Genomic DNA, 13758 nt, shown 5'->3' with positions numbered 1-13758 from the left:
ATCCTGCAACGGGCGTTTTCTTCTGTTCCACGTCCGCTTCATCAAAACCGAAATAGGTCCAAATAAGTAATGTACCGCCCTTCACCGGTGCAAGTTTCGTTTCCTTCTCGTTTGTTGACTCTGTGACTATGTTTACAGAGTCCACTATGATACTCAATCAGCTCACACGGTGGGTGTGGCAGAATGTGATGCCTGCAAACTTTGAATCGGCAAACACAAACAGTAACAATTGTGGTTGGCCAAAACTCCATCAATCACTATAAAACCTTGAAAAAAACGCAGTGCTTTGCGGTTTCAAAACCGCACTACATTCAAACATCTGACTTTGACTTCGGACTGTCACCCCCCCTACCATGTTAAAAACTTTTCATTTAAATTTGTATTATTTTACAAATAAATAAATACATAATTCGTTGTGATTACAGAGAACTATCACAATGTATCTCTAGTTCAGAATGATTTGTAATTGAATAACTTTAAATACATATCTTGATAAAAAACGTTTTAAAATAGTCAAGAAAAAAAATAGCAAGCACAGAAACATGTAGCCAGCTAATTGAATGTTTACCAAGAGCAGCACCAATATGGTTTTATCAGTAGCACTTTCTAAAAAGACGGAAATCAGCATTATATTCTTATCATTTTTGTTCGGCGGGTCAGATTAGAACAACTGCTGGCCAATAGTGAGATAATAATAGTAAAAAAATATATTTAGGCAGCATTACAGCATGACCTGACACCCAAAACATCTACATACTTGAGAAAAACAACACAAACTTAATGAATTTTTACTTATTGGTTAGTGTGGATCTCAGTTGTTTTGCAATATGTATATCTCTTCATGCCTTGGCTCCCAGTTTCAGTTTCAGTCTGTTTGGACGTAGGGTCACAGTTTGTTTTTCTCACTGGCATGTTGCTGCTGGCAAGATTAGCTGCAGAACAAGATGTCCAGTAAAACTCTGCTGGTGATGCCAAACATTCCATCAAGCACCATTTAGCGCAGCAAAAAAAAAAAAAAAAATTATACTTCAGGATTTAGTCCCGGAGCTCTGAACTCAAGGTCTATCTAGGACAGCTGACTGTGCAGATTATCATAGCTGATGGATCATGGCTGTTATTTTCCTTTAAATTACTGGCTGAAATTTGGAAATTTGTATCATTTTGTAATATTCATATCATTCATATGTGTATTAAAAGTGTAGTCGTGAGGGACTAAAATATTCAGCATCATAAAAGTTTAGTCCGTAGATTCGGGTCATTTAGGCCCACAAACTGTATAACGGTTGAATAATCAGCAAACCCTGCATTAACCTGTTCTTTATCCTGTTTTGATTCAGCTGTCATAGAAGACTCTTTGTTCATACTGCTAATAACTAGGGGTGGGCAATACTGGGAATTTCTGTCGATCAGATCCAAGTACCAATATAATAGATAATACAGATACCGATACTTTTTGCTTGGAAAAGTCATGATCATTGGAAATGAAACCTCCGCCCTTGAGTTACTTTATTATTATTGGGAAAACAACAACAATATTGTATCCTCAAACAAAGTTTTTAATTTGATTAAATAACTACATTTCAAACTTTCTGTTCTAACAGGGTCAAACAAAAACAGCAATCTAACAAAATACAATTAGTATAACAATGTACACTAGAGAACTAAAATACTTTCCATTGCCCATTTTTTTTAAAAATAAGGTCAGTAATGCAAAAATAGTGTCATTGTCTTTCATTGGTTTTGTTGCCATAGTGACAACGGATTTACAGGTTTTTGTTCAGGAACTGTAACATGTTTACATTTTTGATTGCAGCTCATTGTTCTCTGCTGGGTGAGCTTTTTTCATGTGTTCTCAATTTGTGGTGTTGCCTCAATAGCACTTCACCACAAAAATTACACCGGGCATTGTCCTTTGTGTAGTTGAGAAAAAAAAAGTCCACACCGCGCTACTTGCCTCAGTATGCTGGGTGCACAGCAGCAGACAGGAAAAAGCTCCAGAGGGTCATCAAAACAGCCCAGAGAATCGTCGGCTGCTCTCTGCCCAGTATGGAGGACATTGCCTGCTTTCGCTACCTCAGCAGAGCAGAAAACATCATCAAGGACTTTTCTCACCCCGGCCACCACCTCTTCGACCTGCTGCCTTCCGGCAAGCGCTACAGGTCACACAAAGCAAAAACAAACAGACTCAGAGACAGTTTTTTCCCCACACCCATTACCACCCTAAACAGACACCGCACAAAAAAACTGAAAACTGTTGCAAAAAACTACCTCACACGAATGTAAAATGGTACTCACGTACATGCTGTCTGCACTATGCTTGTTTACTGCTCAAAACAGACACAGCACAAAAAAACTGAAAACTTGTGCCAACACTACCTCATACGAATATAATGGTACTCATGTCTATGTTCTTGCACATGTCGACTGCACTACGTTTACTGCTCACCTTGCACAATGTCTGACCATTTCCTTTTTTCTGCACTATGATGTCTATGTTTGCACCAATGCATATGCTGACTATTTTTGCACTATGATGACTTTGCACCAAATGCAATATTGCACAGCCCTTACGATACCAACGGTATTACGACAACACTGTATGTAACATCCCACATGCCGACATTTCTTGTGTAAATACTATGTAAATTATAACTATAGCCTTATCCCCCTTGTTTTATAACCATATCTTCTCTGTTCCTTTATCTTCTTGGCTCATACCTCACTGTGAATGTGTAAAACTGGAGTGTCATGCCCAATTTCGTTGTCACAATATGTTAAACCATTTTGTAACAATGACAATAAAGGTATATTCTATTCTATTCTATTCTATTCTATTCTATTCTATTCTATTCTATTCTATTCTATTCTATTCTAATCTTTTGCTTTTGGTAGGGGTGTTCGCATGGATTAATCTTTTGTCTGGTAGGTATTATGCAGCAGCAGGTCAGTAGAGAGACGTGATTGAGTTTGCCTGCCAGTCACCACTCAGGCATTCACTTAAAAAGTGGACATGGTTGCCAAGGGCCCGGTCACACAGCCGTTTGCGTCTGAATCACGGCCAGAAATTTCTGCCTGTGAAGCAGACGCTGTTGGACGCTTTGAGATCGCCATACAGACGAGATACAGCAGTGCTTTACACGCGATCGGAATTTCACACGCGGTTGGCAGCGCGAAAAAGTTTTGCGCTGCTCAAAACTTTAGGGCTCGGTCACCAAGCCTTTCACGGGCGTATCGAGGCTGAAACACGGCCAGAAATTTCTGCCCGTGAAGCAGACGATGTTGGACGCTTTGAGATCGCCATATAGACGAGATACAGCAGTGCTTTACACGCGGTCGGAAATTCACACGCGGTTCGCAGCGCGAAAAAGTTTTGCGCTGCTCAAAACTTTAGACCACGTGTTAACCGCGGGCGGCACACGAGGTAATGACGCGGAAATGACGCGGAAATGACGCGGATTGACGTGCTCTGGCCACGGCCAGGGCGTGGTTACACATGGGTAGGGCGGGAAATTTCAGCGGGTAATCGTGGGTGGAGCACGGTCATAGCATGTTCTGCGCCTGTATCACTGTGTTATTACGTGAAATAAACGTGTTACGCGTGTGACGGTCAAACGCCTTTCTCCGCATATATACAGCGTGATTTGCCGAGCACACGTCAGTTGTGCTCGAGACGTCAAGGGGGTGAACATGGATCCCCGTCACTGTAGTGACCTCGTCTTAATCCATTTTTATTTCGTGACATTTATTTTCATTTCATAACAAGATAATAAAATAAAAATGAAAAACTATTACAATAATAACATATTGGCTTCTTCGGTGCCATAGCTTGAAATCTTGATCTTCCCGGGACTGTGTCTTGAGCGGTTATGATTTCTACAGCCCGGTGTTATGCCGAGAAATGCATCCCTGCCGGGATTTGCATCCCCTCGCTACTACAACCACTTTTACCTCGTTTTATCTCACTTTTAGGGAATGTAATGGCGAACATATAACCAAATCCACTTCGTCTTGCATTTGTTGGGAATGTAATACAACATAAACCATTCCGTCTTTGTTTTTGTTGTGAACGTAATCGAACGGTAATGCACACCGTATATAAATCACTTTTGAGAACTGTTATGTACTCTACCGTAAAGCTTGTTATGCAGAAATAAGCTTTATGGTAGAGTGCATAACAGTTTAAATACGAGCGATTTGAATAGAAAAAGGCAAAATAAACATGTTACCTGCTCAAAAGTGATTTGTATACGGCGTGCATTACCGTTCGATTACATTCACAACAAATACAAAGACGGAATGGTTTAAGTTGTATTACATTCCCAACAAATGCAAGACGAAGTGGTTTTGGTTATATGTTCGCCATTAAATTCCCTAAAAGTGAGATAAAACGAGGTAAAAGTGGTTGTAGTAGCGAGGGGATGCAAATCTAGGCAAGGATGCATTTCTCGGCATAATGCCGGCTCGGCAGCTTTTATACCCGTGGTCCACACGAGAAAATGACGCGGGAATGACGCGATGAGGAAGCGGAACAGTCGCCGGCGTCTGTTTTGCGGGCATACCACCGATGAACAGAGGGTTGGCCAATTTTGCGCATTTTCCATCGCGGCCAACCACGGGCAAAAAAAACCCGCAAAATTTTACCCGCGATACAGACGCAAACAGCTGTGTGCCCTAAGGTGAAGGAAAGAGGGGCTGTGGTATAGACATTACAAAAATAAGTGGAACTTTGAGGAAATTGGTGGAGGGTCAAAGTATCAATCCCACGGACAATAGTATGCGATCCAAGTACTTGCTTAGTATTGTTCATATTGATACTTTGACTGCTGTTCTCCCCCCTATTAATAACACAGAAAATGGCCACTCTGTATCTAAAGCAGTTTGATCCTTTTTTAACGATGTATAGCCAAGTACCTCTAACAAGCTCTTTTGTTTGGAAATATCAGATTATTAAATACTCTATATACTCGTATATAAGCCAAGATTGCGTGTAAGCCAACCCCCTGAAACTGGTTTAAAATAGCCACATACCTAAAGTACTACATGCCAAAATATTACAAGAATGTGTACATAAACAATGATGATATTCAAATGAGTAGATAATAAAGATGAATGTACTCATGATAAAAATACACAAAAAAAAAACACTTGCACAATGCTATGATGGTAGACACTCATCCTTTTTTATATTTCACAAGACTTTCCTTCTTTGGCCCGATGGATGTTGTCACGGTTTTCCACCTCTCTACCACTTAACTTTCTCTGGACCCATTATTATGGGCAAAAAAAAAAAGGAAACAAAACACAAAAAAATCCCAATAAAATGAAATGGTGTCCCTTTCAGAGACTATCAAGACTGTACCAATTGATTAAACAGTAAGAAGAAACTGGGCGAGGAGTCTTACTTAGATGGCACTGCCTGCCTTCCAACCCCTTTAGTTCACTTTTAAATGTGCCTATAAGCCGACCAGCTAATTTTTGAATAGGATTTTATCGTATAAAATCTAGCTTCGATATGGTAAGTAAAACATTTGTGAAAAATACAAAACAAAAACATAATTGCCTATATGACGACAACAACAACAACTACACTGAAAAAAAAAAACATCGATTCATAAGTTAGATCTATTTGGATCTACCTAGACTACATGTACAGATGTACAGTAAAAAAAACAATTTTGAATAAAATGACCATTTCATAAGCTTGTTTTTAACCAACAACACCTTTCAGGGGTTTAAAAAAATGACCAGGATAGTTCAAACCTCACCACACTTGCCAGACTTAAACGCATCTGAAGGTATAAGAACATAGCAGTGAAATCACGGATCGGACTAGAACAAGCACTGTATACTTCCATCTTCCTCTACGTTTGCGAGACATAGACTATAACGGCAAAAGTGAAAACAAAAATTCAGGCGATGGAGATGCAATACTACAGGAAATGTCTAAGCATCAGCTACTTAGCCCACGTGACAAACGAAACAGTGTTAAACACCATTAGAAGGCACATTTGACCCTGAGAAGAACTACTTTTTCAACTGTGCACAGATGGAAACTTAGCGTATGGTCACGTCACAAGATTATCAGGACTAGCTAAGATAATTCTACGGGTACATTCCAAGGGGGCAGGAGGAGAGGAAGAGCGAAAATAACTTGATCCACAACATTAAGGAATGAACAGGTGCCAAGTTTGCCAGGAACTGTCAAAAGTGGAAAACGCTGTCCAGAATCTCGTCCTGATTGGTCCCCCAACGACCGTGAACCGTATATTTTAAATCAGAGAGGTGAGACAATTATTACTGGCATCATTTAATGCTTGTCAGAACGCAACTAATAGAAAGCAGCAGATCTTCCCTATATAAAGTTCCGCTAATTGAGAATCACTATGAGCAAAGGTCCTGGACAAATAAAATATTCAATTGCAACCGTCCACCTTGAATTGGGATTTTCAACAAGTACGGTAGTTTTTAATCCATAAAAAAAAACGTGGTTCGTTCTTGATATTAGATTGCTTAATTTTATCATCCCTTAAATTGTAGTCAACCCTGGCATAAGGGTCCTCATGTGAGGAAAATCTAAGTAGTTCCTTAAATCAAATACTTTATTTAATAAAGAAAATTACATATGTGGTGTGTCCAAAATTTAAGGACAATTGTCATGTTGAAATAATGCAGGTTGACGAAGTGTTATAACATAATGGTTGCCAATGATGGTTTATCTACAAAGTTCTTAGCCCACTTTGACTTCTACTTGTCCTTCCACCCATTCTATCCATCTCCCCGGGCTTTTAGAGTCAATGATGCACTTTGGCACCTTTCGCAAACCTCACACACAATCAACAGCGCCTGCACTCAGAAGTTCATGGTACTTCTCAGCTACCTCACACTGTCCCATGTATAGACATTGAAGCACACCTTTGTCTTCCTCAAACATACACGCGGACACAAAAACCACAACCAGGGTACCTGCAGCTTAAGGCAAGTTCATTTCAAGACTTTTTAATGCCTTTTGAAATTAAATTTAAGACCAAGTCGACAAAAAGAACGCAATTGAAACCAAACAAATAACACATGAATTAAAGGCGATTTTGAAAAGATTGTATTTTATTTTTCAGCAATTTTTCTGCAAAACGTACCACTCTCAAACGTTTTAGACAGGGAAAACAATACATTAAAATGATGTTTACAGTCCTACATGGATCCTCAGTCAAAACAGGAAGAAGTATTTTTATCATGATGCATGAAAAATGACTTTTTGCTTAATAGTAACAACTTTTTTTGAAAAACAACACTGCTACATTAGTCCCCAACTTTGAGTGTAGCGTCATAAAAACACATGCTAGGAAAAAAAACACAACTTTGTACTCCTTTTGTGTGGACCATTGATGAAAATTAATAAATATTGCTGTTTAAATGTTTAAGACCTTCCAAAATAGGATCTAAGAAATATTCATGCCAAATAAGGCCTTATTTTCAAAACAAAGATCTCAACGTTATTTAAGACTTTTCAAGGATCTGCAAGAACCCTGAAAGTAACCCACTTAAATGCTGCATGGTACCGTTTAAAGCCTGCATAAAATAGTTTTAAGGTGCAGAGTGACCCCATAGGAGTATAACGAAAATTCAACCTAATTCATTATTTGGCTCCATTTCTGTTCTCTCTTTTTTTTAAAGAAAACTTTAGTATACAGTCTTTCAGTAGAGCCTAGGCATAAAACGTTCAAACTCTGGTCTCGGTTTTTCACAGAAAAAAAAAATCAACTAGTTTGTGTGTGGCTCTTTCAAATTCATGCAGTGCACTGTACATTTGTGATTAAGGGCTATACAAATAAAAATGACTTGACTTGACTAGTGTGGTGGTTATCACTTATGCATTAAATGCGTAGGGTCCCTGGCCTGATACTAAGTGGAAACAGTCTAAACTGCACTCTGCTTTTACCAGTTCTCTAGGTGACTATTCAAGTACTGGCTGAAGTGGTTTGCTCTTTCACATTAATGCAATGCATAGTAGTTTCAATAGTGTAGTGGTTATCACAATTGCCTTAGGTGCAAAAGTTTCCTGACTCGATACCAGCTGTTCTTTACATTATTGGTTATTCAACCAATTTGTTTACGTGTGTGGTTCTTTTAAAATTGTGCAATGCATAATAGTTTACGTAGTTTAGTGGGTGTCACATTTGCTTACTATGTAAAGCCACTCTGGTTCGATACCAGGTGCAATTAATTTCCATGGGTTGCTTTTATTAAAAAGAAAAATCTGTTACTTTTTAGGTGACATGTTTTGATTTAAAACAGCTCAGACATCGGCCGCAGCGAACACTGAGAGGCTGGGCGATGGTATGTATCATGTACCATTTTCCAAGCCACATCTATAGCATTGGCTTTGGATAGGTGGCTGTCCACACCACAAGCTTAAGGTGGATATAATCAATAAAGAGGTCTACATCTGTTCTAAGGGAAGTCAACATAGTATTTGAGGCAAAATATTGTCACTTTGCTGGAGACAAATATAGTTACTTTTAGCGTGAACATCTCTAACATTTGGCCAATGTCAGTTTAACTTTGTTAACTGGGAGTTTAGTGGCCTGTTACGTGCTATTGTTTGTACTTTGGTAATCATACACAAGAGTCACATAAAGTTAGGCTAATTAGTTGAAGCTTAACAATGCTGATCCTTGATTGTGTTGTTTAAGATGGTGATGACAAGGAAATTAGGTTGTTTACAACGACTTAATCAATAATATAACCCCCTTCTGGTGACTTCGAGATGATATGTGATATGTCAGGGCCAGTGTTCCCTCGAAGCTGCGCGCGTGCGCAATTGCGCACTGCTCGCATATTCTCAGCGCACAAGAAAATCTAGCCAGCGCACAAAAATCAGGGCTCAAAATTACTGATTAAGAAGCGACTTCAGTCAAAGTTACAGTGCATGAAGGTAAAAATACACGCGATCCCCTGACGTTGTGTCCTAAATGCAGTATTTTGAAGTCGGGTCAAGGTAGAACGAAGTTGAGTAAAGTTAGTAGAGTTCTTTGAGAACTGGCTTCTTCGGCTCGGCTCACTAGAAGGAACCGGCTCTTTTGGGTCCTAAACGGCTCTGACCAAATATTATGTAAAATCATGCACAAAATGACTTAAAGGAAGGAGGGAATAGAACAAAAAAGAAAAAAATACCAAAATGAAAAAGTAGTGAAAAGCTGAGAAAAAAAAGAAACAAAAGGAAGAGAAAAAAACTAGGGAAAATTTAGAAAAAAGCCAGAAAAAAAGAAAAGAAAGAAATGTAGGGAAAAAGTAAATAGAGAACAAAAATAAAAAAGTAACAGCTCAGAAAAAATAAACACAATGAGATTTTTTTAAAGGAATTAAAAAAAAAGTAGAAAAAAAACACGGAAAAAAGAAAAAGTTTGTGTTTCGTTCGAATAATTTCCAATTATATCAAGTGAATCTTGTTGCCAACATTGTACTTCTACTAAAAAATGTGATTAAGTACAGTTCTGTATCTTACAACCGACCAAATAAGCCCCCCAAAAATGTTAATATTATGCGACAAAATATATCAGGAAATAAAAAGAAATGTTTATCTTGTGAAAGAATTGTAAGAACAAATGACGTTTGTAGGCCATACAACCTTTACATGAGTCAATTCATTCAAAAGAGAAAAATAATTTTGCATTGCCGGAAACTCAGCAAAATGTAACTTGATGTCAAGTTTTGGACATGTTTGATAATTAATTATCTTGCCACACTTGGGGATTTGGTTGCTCACTGTTGTTTCAAGCGTTGCTCACCAACTTTGTGTGAACGCTCAGACCTGTGGAAAATTAAAAGGGAATATTGGTCAGGGCCCAAAAAAGCAGCAATTGCCTCCTGCAAAATGTCTCCTACGGTGACACTAACCATTGCGCTGTCCTCAGAATGTTGAATTTTTGTCAAAGTGAGTAAATGGGGCAGGGCTCGATACAGCGAGGGATTCATGTATACTGACTTTGCACGTGATGCCACGTTACCTTCTCTGGTAGATCGAGAGCCATGATGGATGGTAATAAGCACTTGAGCACACGGCAATTGAATAAGCCGTTGAGTTGAAACAAATACCAATAACTACGACAGAAGACTATAGCCATCACTTACCATGGCAATTTATTACTATGCGGTGGGCAAGCTTATAAGTCTGATTCTGAATTGTATCCCAATTAATGAAAACAGAAGAGAGCAATATTTATCTGCAGTGAAACAGAGGGACAACATTGGCAGGCTGGCAGCTCTCATGTATTCTAGGATTTGTAGCGAACATTTTTCACAATGTATGTTTGATGTATTTCTGAGCAATTTAATGGTAAGTAGGTACGAGTCATGTAAAATACGCTCAATATAATAAGTTAGCTAGTGCTAACTAGCTATGTTAATAGCTTACTGATGCAATTTCTTACTACATAAATGAGCTGCTGGTTTTGAGAATAACCATGAATTCTGATCAGTAGTATTTTGAATGTAATAATGTATTGAAAACTGTTATGTGCTCTACCATAAAGCTTATTTACGCTGATACGAATTGCCAAATGAACAAAGGAAAACATCAAGGAAGAATGTTCAGAATAGATAATGTTATTTTGCCAAAATAAAAAGGTTCAACATGATCAAAAGTGATTTCTATACTGTTCTATTACATTCTCCCTAAAGATAAATACAAAGTCACTTTAGTAACGTGCTTGTTGGCAAATCGAGACACAATAACGCATGCCAGCTACAAAAGAACTGGTGAGCAACCAGACTCCTATAAGCTTTTAGATCAGCACTGGTGTATGGGGATACTCCATTCACAATAAAGCAGTACAGATTGTGTGGACTGGAATCAGGCAGACTTGACAATGTGTTTAGATGTGTGAAAATGTCAGGAGGAAGACTGTATTGTGTGGTAGCTAGCATTGCTATTGCTATCATCAGTTTCTCTAGAAAGCATCCATGGCGCTCTCTGACAAGGTGAGCGATCTCATCCGACAGCTGCACAATATTAGTTTGACCACTAATTGCCAATTTTGTTGAATAGTACAGCTTTTTTTGTTGTCTACTGTTTTCTGTCCTCGTCCATTTTTTATCATGGGATTCTACCGCCCATCGTGGTGTCGTCACGTGGTTAGTCAAGTGGGCCAATGGTCAATATAATACCCATCTTGTGTTTTTACTTCTTATGACAAGAAAAAGTGGACACATTGTATAAATAAAATTACAGACAGATATGTGAAACAGGGTATTGAAAACCAAGTCCACCTTGTGTCCCCGCCCATGTTTTTTTCTCATTCATTGCTGTTCCACTGCAAAGTACACATATTGCCTGTCAGTTACTTCATTGCGCGTGTCAACCAAACTTGATTGGTTCACTATGGTGCAGGTGCGCCATTCTATATTTATATTGCCTGTCAAAATGCAGACAAACACAATTTATCCAAGTCTATCAATCACATCTTATGTCTGCTTAAGATAAAAAAAAATCCTCTAAATTCTTGATCATTTTATTCCCATCCCAAGGGACATTTAAACCCTTCAAGCTGTCAACGCTGACCACCTTCTCTCCAGGTGCCCTCCCTGATCTCCCATCATCACATAACTGCATGTGTACATGTGGCCTCAACTACAGTTTATATTTTGGGTAGCTTCTTTTTACCCTTGGATATTTTTTGAACGGTTTCCATAGGGTTTATAATGACTGCTACGTTCAATCAAATATGTCTAAATAAGTTGATTATTTAAGGGTTCAGTGCATTGCCCCTTATCACCATAAATTCTTTAATCTACCTTTGGGCCTTTGATTGATTTCAAAGTGTCTATATATTGTTTGAGGGAACACGGTAGATAGATAGATAGATAGATAGATAGATAGATAGATAGATAGATAGATAGATAGATAGATAGATAGATAGATAGATAGATAGATAGATAGATAGATAGATAGATAGATAGATAGATAGATAGATAGATAGATAGATAGATAGATAGATAGATAGATAGATAGATAGATAGATAGATAGATAGATAGATAGATAGATAGATAGATAGATAGATAGATAGATAGATAGATAGATAGATAGATAGATAGATAGATAGATACTTTATTCATCCCCGAAGGGAAATTCACATTTCCAGGAGCATCCCTGAGCTGAGAACAATACAATAATAAAGCAAAAAGAATACAATATACAAATACCCAGTGTGACGTGCAAATGCCCACTGTAGCGTGTTATATAGAATAACTAAATAGTGCTACACATAATACATATTGCAATAAGATTCGGTAATATGCAATGTAGGTGGTGTGGTTTACTGTGGGCTTTTACTCTGCCGGGTGGGGTTAAAGAGCCTCATGGCATGAGGAAGAAAAGATCTCTTCAGTCTGTCCGTAGTACAAGACAGTGACAGCAGTCTGTCGCTGAAACTGCTCTTCTGTCTGGAGATAATGCTGTGTAGTGGATGCGATGGATTGTCCATGATTGACCGCAGCTTTTCCAGTGCCCGTCTCTCAGCTACTGTTGTTAGGCTGTCCAGCTCTTTGCCCACAACAGAGCTTGCTTTCCTAGCCAGTTTATTGAGACGAGAGGCATCCTTCTTCTTGATGCTGCCTCCCCAACACGCTGTCGCATAGAAGAGGGCGCTTGCCACTACTGTCTCATAGAATATTTTCAGGAGATTTTTGCAGATTTTGAAGGAGGCCAGCCTTCTGAGGAAGTAAAGTCGGCTTTGCCCTTTCCTACATAGAGCATCTGTGTTGGCAGTCCAGTGTGTTGTCCAGCTGCACACCCAGGTATTTGTAGGTATGGACAAATTCTACACATTCTCCTTTGATGGTTACAGGAACCGGGTGAGTTCTGGTTCTCCTGAAGTCCACCACCATCTCCCTGGTCTTGGTGGTGTTCAGGTGCAGGTGGTTTGCGTCGCTCCATCGGACAAAGTCCTGAATCAATTTCCTGTACTCCTCCTCCTGCCCATTTCTGATACATCCCACGATCGCAGTGTCGTCGGCAAACTTTTGCACATGGCAGGACTCAGAGTTGTACTTAAAGTCCGATGTATATCGAGTGAATAGGAACGGAGAGAGCACGGTCCCCTGCGGAGATCCTGTAGGTAGGGTGTAGGACATGTTTTAACTTATAGTTCTTTAATCATTAGGGACTAAATGAAATCCATACTCCAGTCAGTGGTACTCATGCACCATCAAGTTGCTTGCCCATACCACCAAAGGAATAAAAAATAGAATAAGCTATATGATTTTATTCTTGCCCAAACCACCAAAAGAATAAGAAGAACACGTCACAGCATTTAGAACAAAAATGTCTGTGCACCATTAGAGCATCAACCGCATGTTACTAATTTTTGGATGACATTTCCCTTTTTGGCCAAGCTGCCGAGTCAGCAAATTATTAAATGGCAAATCAACTTTTTGTGCAGTTTTCACATCTAGGGTAATGTTATCACTGCCCGTAAAATATGTTGTTAATATTCAATGTTAATCCGCCCTGGGAAAGTGGAATGTCTTTCTGAGTCAGAAGTCAAAAGTGCTGAGACATTGAATGTATTATTGTATCATACACAAGGAATATTTTTTTTATTTTTCTAACTTTTACTCACAAATATTCTTACTTCATAGAGGAAGACTTTTTGGCGATTGCATGTTTGCATTTTTTTATTGTATTTCATCCAATTATATTTAAAATTATATTTCAGTTGAGTGAATGATATAAAAGTATTATTTTTAATTTGCTAAGATAG

This window comes from Urocampus carinirostris, chromosome 9, assembly GCF_059441175.1.
Source record: "Urocampus carinirostris isolate Australia breed hairy pipefish chromosome 9, RoL_Ucar_1.0, whole genome shotgun sequence".
Taxonomy (NCBI): Eukaryota; Metazoa; Chordata; class Actinopteri; order Syngnathiformes; family Syngnathidae; genus Urocampus; species Urocampus carinirostris.
The sequence above is the reverse complement of the archived record's forward strand: the minus strand, read 5'-3'. Positions refer to the sequence as shown.